This window comes from Arctopsyche grandis, chromosome 7 (genome assembly GCF_051622035.1).
Source record: "Arctopsyche grandis isolate Sample6627 chromosome 7, ASM5162203v2, whole genome shotgun sequence".
Classification (NCBI taxonomy): Eukaryota; Metazoa; Arthropoda; class Insecta; order Trichoptera; family Hydropsychidae; genus Arctopsyche; species Arctopsyche grandis.
This window is the reverse complement of record NC_135361.1, coordinates 17,026,313-17,033,546: the sequence shown is the minus strand read 5'-3', so window position 1 is coordinate 17,033,546 and position 7,234 is coordinate 17,026,313.

Sequence of the window (7,234 nt, the reverse complement as noted above, 5' to 3'; positions counted from 1 at the left end):
GCTGGTTCCGAACAGCATGAGCTTGCAAATAAAATGATCATTCTTCGAAAACAAAAAAGAAACACACACACACACACGCACCCGCACTTGCACCGATTGCGATCATTATGCAAAATTTAAATATTTTTTCAAGAAACGATAAAACGACATACGTACATACATACATATGTACATACGTTGGGTCAGTGTTTCGTTAGGTTGCGTTACAATGATCGCGATACTGTATTTGTCGACTTTGTTGGCTTCCATCGGGCCGTTGGCGTTACCAGGATTCGCAGTGTGCATCCGACGTGGAAATCTCATTAGGGATTTTCCGGGTTTTCAGCCCTTTTCCGAGTGGATGGACGGTTTTGCGGCTTCCGCTGCTCTCCACCAATGATCGCGCACGAAATCATTCAGCGGGCAGGGGTTAGCTCGAAAGGCTTCTGCGTGCCAATGGCCGATTGCAATCGACCCTATGTATAGGTATATATGTATGTTCATATGTAAATATATGTACAATGTAACACAGTTTAGTTGAAAGGGTTTAATGCTAATTATAGTCGGTTAGAGATTTTCATTAATTCACCCAATTTCTGTCGTCGGCGCGTCGTTTCTCGGATGCGCTTTCGATGCACTCGACTTGCAGCCAGCTGTTGCATTAAATTGATTGTTTGTCGGGGCACCATTATCAGACGGTATCCTGCTCGCCCTCATATTAGGGCCGCGGGTGCTTCGCGAATTGCACACCTAATGCACATTTATGACACCAATAATAATAATCGAACGATGGACGCTTGTTATGCGACCACCTTTTAGCCCTTCTTGGTGCAGCAATATCGAGACGCTTCTACGAGACTATACTTATACAAACCGGCATTCGTCAGAGGTTCGAATGTTGATGTATAATTTTTACAGTCGTCTAATAAGCTGGTATCTATACCTTCTTTCGAATTTCAATTAATAATTTATATTTTTCCCATGATGCTATTTTGCGGGTCGCCACTGAGCTACACCTACATATGTATTAAAATCGTTTCAAAAATTAAATCAGATAAATTGGCAATTTCTGATAGGAAAAGACGGACTTGGAGTCAAATATCCAAGTCTGACCAGCAGTACTGCAGAAATACTTCTGAATAAATTATTTTCAATCGAGGTCAACTCAGGGTTTGAACCCGGGAAGCTCTCGGTGGTTACATAGACCGAGCTAAACTGCTTACTAGATGACTTTCTTTGGTAATACAAGCACTTATGATTATAAGGCGGATGGTCAATGGACAATCCCAAAATACAATACACGTTCCAACAGTGCTAAAGCCAGGTGATCAAAATTAAAGGTTTTCTACGCAGTCAACAATAGCCATAACGCCAAAAAACAATATTGCCCTAATCACTCTTCGCTGTACTTATGATTATGAAAATGTAAGACTATCTTAAAGACTCGATAGTCAAATCATATCCTTAAAACACTTTAAAGTAATCATCTCCGATTTCAATATAATTTTTTTTAATACCTTGTGTCATCGTCTCTCAATTATCTCAATGTTTGTACAAATTGTTGTTTCAGTCGTGTATTTTTAGTTTTAGAAAGATTAATTTCTTATATAATTTCTAATCTTAGTCGATATTATATTTGCAATATAAAAATTGAACAAAAAATCAATAATTAATGGGTAAGCGATTAAATATTCGCATTAAAATTCAACAAATTAACGTGTGAACATTTATCTAAGTTAAAGACTTAAAATCCAACTTATTTTCTAATTTTATTTTAGAATCATAAGGATGGGGATAATAAATCCAAAAATAATCGCTGCAAATTCATGCTTGACCGCAGGCACTAGTAACCTTCAATAAAGATTTTCTCAATTTTCAAAAATGTCTGTGAACTCCCAAATATTTCACTGTCCATAATTATTCAAAACGTATCACGATTTAACAAATTAGCTGAAGATGTAAACATGCCATTTTATTTTGTAAAAAAATAATTTGGCATTTATATGTATGAATAATCAAGATATGTGATACCCAAAGAAAGTCCATTTGCAATTTAACTTTGATTTCAAAGTATCATTAAATTTTGTATTCGTATTTCGTAATTATTGGAAATAAATAAGACATTTATTTAATAATTTGAAAAATAAATGTTCAAGCGTGAAATACATATAAAGAACTGGTGGACGTCATAAAAGTATGGAACGCTGTATTCTCGACATGGTGAGAAGAGATAAGAAACGGAATACGTGGGTGAGAAGTATGACAATGGTAGTGGATATAGTGAAGAGCGTGGAGATTGAAATAGCAATGGGCGGGTCACGTAGTTAAAAGAATGAACGAAAGGTGGACAAAGGAAGTGCTGGATTGGCACCCGAGAGACTGTAAAAGTGTGATAGGAAGGTCGCAAAGCAGATGGGTAGACAATTTTAGAAAAATGTGTGGGGTAAAATAGATGAGAGTTGCGCAAAACTGAGATGAGTGAAAGTGAGTTGGAGAGGTCTTCATCCAGCAGTGGATGGTAAACGGCTTTAAATGATGATGAATGATGATAATTACAACACATACATAATAAATTAATTTAAATACATATTGCCAAATTTGGGTTGGTATGTACATATGTACATACATATTATTATATATGCATGTATCGGCGATTGTGTTTTGCGTTCTTTTTTTAAAATCTCAATTATATACAAGTAGATATAAAGGAAATTTTAGCTTTGAAAATAAAAAAATTGTATTCTCTGCACGATTTCAACGCATCTACTGCATATGTATAGTTAAAACAGGTACATACTGTAAGCATGCATTCGCTATAAATATTAATACGTACTTAAACGATGCGTGTATCGAAATAATAAAATTAAAATTCATATTTCGAATGCATTAATCATAAGCGAATTGTGCGAAAATTTGATAATTGCAACTGATGCGCGCGTTCAACCCTTTTCGGACATACATTTATATTGGCTCTTTTACGCGTCAAAGAAAAATGAAAAAACATCAAAAGATCCTTTAAGACCTCTAAAATCTAATATTAGAGAAACGATTATAGGGAAGGGGTCGGCGAAACGTGTTATGAACTATCACGCTAAAACCGCACTCGCATATTTCGTGCAAATTTAGAACCCCGGGGGGGTCGACCATAACTAGGTGCTAATGTTACCCGTGTGCGTGATAAAATAAAACTACGAATTACCATAACATCTTGTTCCATCAGAAAAAATATTAAATAGACTACAGATCGAAAATACTATTGAGGGGATGTGCAATTATTGAGGTCCCATGCGAAACATCAATTCTCGTGAAATTAACTCTCGGTTTCTATACTTGTCTCGTTGGTTTGGTACTAGGATCATCATAGTAATCATTCCAGAAACATTTTCCAATATCTCTACTCTGTTACGACTTATCTCAACTTTTAATTAAATGCTAATTAATTATTTTAAATAAAATTATTATCCTAGAATTTTCAATTTAAAGGGTTTTGGTTTTATTACATACATATGCATGTAGCTGTAATGGTTCGGTGATTATTCCGCAAAAATCGATCTCGCGCAAGTCACTAAAATCTCGATCACGGAACACCTGGCACCCAAAAACGCCATCGCGAAATATTGTACGAACGAGACACTCGAGTGAGATTTGAGATTTTTGCTAAATAATCCGTTTACCAGCTGTAATAAACATAAGATTATTAATCTTATTCAAAATTGATGACAAATTATATTCAAGTATAGAAATGAATGCGATGCAATGCGAAGGTAGGAAATATCCAAACAGATGTCACTGGGAAATTTGGCTTGGGTGAAAGGAATGAAAGAGGAGACCGTTTAATAGCATTTTGCCAAGAAAACAATCTTATCGTAACGAACACGTGGTTCGATCTTCCTAAACGGAGATTATATACGTGGGAGTCACCACAAGACGGTTACAATGACAGGATAATTCGTAACCAAATTGATTATATTATTATAAATAAAAGGTTTCGCAACGCTATACATGCGGTGAAAACATACCCTGGAGCGGATGCTAATTAAGATCATTGCTTATTGGGAGCAAAATTAAAGTGGCGCCTAAAAAATATACATAAAAAAAGGAATCCAATAAGCGATTAAATCTTGAACTACTTAATATGCCAGAGACGTCAAAAAACCTTGCTCGTAATATTAACAACGGAATGAAAAACGTAGACTACAATACAATGACAGAAGACACAGTAGATGACAATTTGTATAAAATTAAAAAGGCTATCGATGAACCTAGTAAGGAAATATTAGTCAAAGATACCAATTTAACAAAAAAACATGAATGGATGACGGAAGAAATTCTAGACTTAATGGACCGCCGAAGAACATTTAAAAATACAGACGGCGCTCGATATAAAGATATCCACCGCTTGATTCGCAAAAAGTTAAAAGAAGCGAAAGAGAAGCACTTGGAAGAAAAATTCCATGAAATAGAGACAATGGAAAAAATACATGATCATTTTAATCATGCACAAAAAAATAAAGAGTGTTAGTGGTGTCATTAATAAAAACAGTAACAAATCAATGTATTTGAAAAACAAAGATGGAAAATTTGCAAGCAATACGGCTGAAAAATGTAACATTTGGAAGGAATATATAGAAGAAAATTTTCAAACACAACGTACTGAACAAGAAATAAGGGAAGCATTTCAAACATCAAGTCCGAGTATATTACAATCTGAGGTTGAAAATGCAATCAAAAAGGACAAAAATAAAAAAGCTCCAGGAAATTATTCTATTCCTGTAGAATTATTAAAATTATTGGATGAAGAAGGCATTCGAATACTGAAGAAACTTTTCAATCAAATATTATATATGAAACTGGTAAAATCCCGCATGAATGGTTGCAGTCAACATTTATTCCCTTACCATAAAAAAATAAGCCAACCAGCTGAAATGACTATAGATTGATAAGTTTAATGAGCCACACCCTTAAAATACTTCTCAAAATCATCCAAGAGAGAATAAGGCGTAAGTGCGAAAGTATGATAAGCGATTCGCAATTTGGATTCAGAGGAGGATTGGGAACAAAAAAAGCGTTGTTCTGCATGAACGTACTCCTACAAAAGTGTAGGGATTTCAAAAAGAGGATATACGTCTGTTTCATCGACTTTGAAAAGGCATTTGATAGAGTGGAACATGACAAATTAATATCGCCCTTTTGAAGAACCTATATTGGAACCAATCTGCTGTCGTGAAGGTTGAAGACTTGGAAACTGAAATAATAGAAATTAGTCGAGGGATACGGCAGGGATGTGTATTGTCGCCCATGCTCTTCTATCTGTATTCGGAAATGGTGTTCAACCAGGTAGTCGATAGTCGAATAGGAGTAAAAATAGGCGGCGAAATTATAAATAATATCCGTTTCGCTGATGATACGGCAATATTGACTGAGAGTGCCGAAGACCTGCAATCGTTATTGATCGCAATTGATCATTCATGTCAAAAATGGGGTCTGTCTATTAATATTAACAAGACAAAATCAATGGTCATATGTAAAGAAAAAAAACGGATCCATTAAACCTGAGTGTGCGCGGACAAATGATTGAACAGGTCGAACAATACAAATACCTAGGAGCAATGATCAATGCGGACATCAGTTCCGAAATGGAGATAAGAAGAAGGATCGAAATAGCAAGAAATGCCTTCGGCAGCATGAAAAATGTTTTGGGTTATCGAAGGTTGTCTATGAAATTGCGCTTAAGAGTCCTGCACTCCTATGTTTGGTCGGTGCTGCTGTACGGATGCGAAACGTGGACGCTGTTAGTGGCATCCATGAACATGATAGAGTCCTTTGAAATTTGATGTTACCGGAGGATGCTAAAGATCTCGTGGAAGGGCATGTAAGAAACGAAACAGTCCTTCAGCTTCTTCATAAAAAGAGAGAGCTTCTGGACACGGTGAAGCGTCGTAAGATGGAATACTTTGGCCATATTATTCGCGGCCCCAAATATCGCCTTCTACAAACAATCATAGAAGGGAAAATATAAAGCAAACGGTGGCTTGGGAGAAAGAAGCTCTCTTGGCTCCGGAATATCAGGTCATGGATGGGACTCGGTCTCGAAAAGTTATTTCGGCTTGCCCATGATAGGGAAGAATTCGCACGGGCCATAAATGATGTCTGCCCATGGTAGTCGTCTACGTCCGAATACGGATTCGGCATTAGAAGAAGAAGAAGATAGAAATGAAGACTTCATTTAACGAGAATTGGTGAAACCAGGCCCACCGCAAATATAAATATGTTTTATCCATTTTTTTAAACTTGAAGCAACTTACTAGTTGTAGGTATTGTTCCTTTTTTGTAGTGGTGAAAATCGAATGTTGAAATACTTTTCATGTTTTCTTATTACAAAAGTATTATTGCACGGAACTGAAATCAAAATGAAACAAATTAACGGACTAGAAATGTTTTTATCGGTCTTTTCTTTTAATGCAGAACCTTCTATTTTGATGATCATAATACATATGGTTCCTAGTACATAATTGTATGTATAATAGGAGAAATACTTTAATGCTTACCTACATCAATAAAATTTTCAGGTAAAAAATAACAAAAGAAAACGCCTACATTATTTGAATACAATTTTAAAAACATATGTACATATATACACTTTTATATTGTTTTTAGTTTTTAAATTTTCAAATCCAGGACATCCGCCAGTCACACGTATGTATTGTAATATACCTAATTGAACTATTATTTTTTCTTCATTATTTATTTAGTTTTATAATAATAAAAAAAAAATAAGAAAGCGTTCATTTGAGTTTTTGTTTTGATAAATTAAATTTAAATTTCGGGCTTCAATAGCGTGAAACTTGAATTAAATTGAGTTTATTTATACATTAAGCATTAAAAGTCATTCGAATTGTTTTTATTTAAAAAAAATTTCATTATAAAATAGTTTTTCCTTGTAAAGAGCTTTCAGTTTGGAATTGCAATTGAAATTCATTTTTTATTTTAGAAAAAGCCCCCTAGTTCAATGTAAGCTTAATTTTTACTATAAAACCAATGTTTTTTACATGAATATGTATGATAATCAATGATATTATTTAATTATTTATTCATTATCTTAAAAGTCGATTTAAGAAATATTTCTAATGGCTGTATTTTATAGTATTCGTCTGTTTTTTATACTGATATTTAATAATATAATACTGAACATATTTTTAATAAAATACTGGCCTAAAACTGATTTATATACTTACCAAAAATTAATTAAATGTCC